Raw genomic sequence first — 2,458 nt, forward strand, 5'->3', positions numbered from 1 at the left:
AAAGCCTAAGAATTAATTGTTCTAGAAGTGGTTAACAATTACGGTTAACACTTTTTTTTTTTTTAAAAGATGTTTGTGAGATAGCTACGTCTAAGGAGTATTACTGTGACATACTTTCTGACAGCTCAAAGCTGTGAACTCCCTTGGTCATGTGTTCTTTCTTGCTAAATTAAGGTATTTTGCTGTGAGCTGTAAACATCTAACCTGTGAAGAACTTAAGACCAGTCTTTCTATCATTCTTTTTCATTTTGTAAAGGTTCTCGGTACTTTCATAGAGTTACAGATAACTGGTCCTGGCTTTTATACCTGAGCAAGTACATAAGAATCACGAGGGCTATTTATTGAAAATGCAGATTCCAGGGGCTGGGTATAGCTCAGTGTTAAGAGTGTTTGCCTTAGTATGCACAAGGCCCTCTGTCTGATCCCCAGCAGCACATCAGATTCCCATGTTCCATTTCATAAATTGATTCAATAGATGGGACTTGGGAATCTTCTTGGTAAGACACCCAGGTTATTTGGATGTATGTGGTCAGTTAACTGTAACTTTTTTTTTTTTTTTTTTTTTTTGGTGATGTTTTATCAGGGATATTCTACCACTAAGCCACATCCTCAGCCCTTTATATTTTGAGATAGAGTCTTGCTAAATTTCCCAGGCTGGCCTTGAACTTGTGATCTCCCTGCCTTAGCCTATTGTGCCTGAATTAACTATAATATATATATATTTTTAGTTGTAGATGGATACAAAATCTTTGTTTATTTATTTATTTTTATGTGGTGCTAAGGATTGAACCCAGTGCTTCACACATGTAAGACAAATCTACCACTGAGTCACAGCCCCAACCCCTGAATTAACTATAATTTAAGACTCTGAAGCTTTATCAAAGTGGAGCCCAGAATGATTGGCTCCAGTACCCCTGACAGTAACATTTCATGGTGGATATAGATACTGTAGTGTGATGGTAATGACATTGAGAGAATTCATAGAGGAAATAATGTCTATTTCAAAGGAATTGCTTGCATAGTATTTGAGGGTAATAGTGAAAGGCTACTCATGTAGCATCTGGATAGAAGAAATTCCTTATACATGCAAATCCTGTCATGTAGGTAATATCTAGGCTGCTGAGAGGGGAACCCAGCCCAGGATATGCTGCTCCCTAGAATACAGAATTTCCTTAAGTTGCTGATGCATCACTTCTCACTATGAAGTTTACTTCAGTTGGGGAATAAGTGGTCTCATTGTCCAAAGGCAAAGAGGCCAGGTCTGGAAATTTTAATTAGTCCAAAGAGAATCTACCTCGAGAAAGCACAAAAATTTAAGAAACAGGATATTGCTAGCAGCAAATTTTTTCCATGTAACTTGGACCCCCTGACTTTCCTGTTCTGTGTTACTTAAAGCACCAGTTCTTTAGCTGTTCCAGAAATTTGGGTCAGACATGGATAGAGAAAAGGCTAGAGGAAGTATGTAAGACAGCAATGAAAATAATAATTTTGAACTGCCTGCATCATTATAACCTACTTATGTTGTTCTTTTACATAGAATGAAATGATCAGGGCCAGCTGTCCATGAATGAATTGAGCCTCAAGATCATGATGCTTGTTGCTATAATTGTAAGAGTTATAAGTGATTTGCAAGCAATTAGACCCCCCACCTTTTTTTTTTTTTTTTGTGGTGCTAGGGATCAAACCCAGGGCCTTGTGCATGTGAGGCAAGCACTCTACCAACTGAGCTATATCCCTAGCCCTCCCTTTTAAAAACCTGAGTGTATGTCTCCATGTTCATTGTGAAAAAGGACAAGCTCAAGGACATAAAGGGATTTCTACCTTGTTGTCTTTCCCCAATATCTCTAAATGCTAGAGGACAAATAGTCTGAATGCCACAGACATTTGTGCCTGAGGAAAAGAACAAAGAATATGAAGTATCTGGTCATGTCCCAATTGCTTCTTATTCACTCTTTGTCTTAATTCCTTCTTTAGTTTAGGCATGACGTTGATCTTTTTGCAACTCTTGTCAGAATGAGGGGGCGAAGAAGCCCAGCAAGGTGTTGCATCCTGTAATCCCAGCAATTTAGGAGCACGAGGCAGGAGGATCACAAGTTACAGGCCAGCCTCAGCAATTCAGTGAGACCCTCTCTCTCAAAAAAGAAAGGGCTAGGGATTTAGCTCAGTGGTGGAGCACCCCTGAGTTAAAACCTCAGTATTCCCTCCGACAAAAACCAAAACAACAAAAATAGGGACAGGATGAATGTGGTATGTGTATTTGGAACTAATTCAGGCTTTTGTTTTTGGTGCTATGGTGATTTCAATACCCTGAAAAGCCCTTTAGCAGAAGCAACTAGAATACTTGGTAAATAGATTTAAACACATTCTGAGTGGGCACAAAAGTAAGAAACCCAGTTTTCAGAACAAAGCCAAAGCTGGTATCCTAAGAAATAACTACTAAAACCAGTTTTTACTTAGA

The sequence above is a fragment of the Callospermophilus lateralis genome, chromosome 2 (genome assembly GCF_048772815.1).
Source record: "Callospermophilus lateralis isolate mCalLat2 chromosome 2, mCalLat2.hap1, whole genome shotgun sequence".
Lineage (NCBI taxonomy): Eukaryota > Metazoa > Chordata > Mammalia > Rodentia > Sciuridae > Callospermophilus > Callospermophilus lateralis.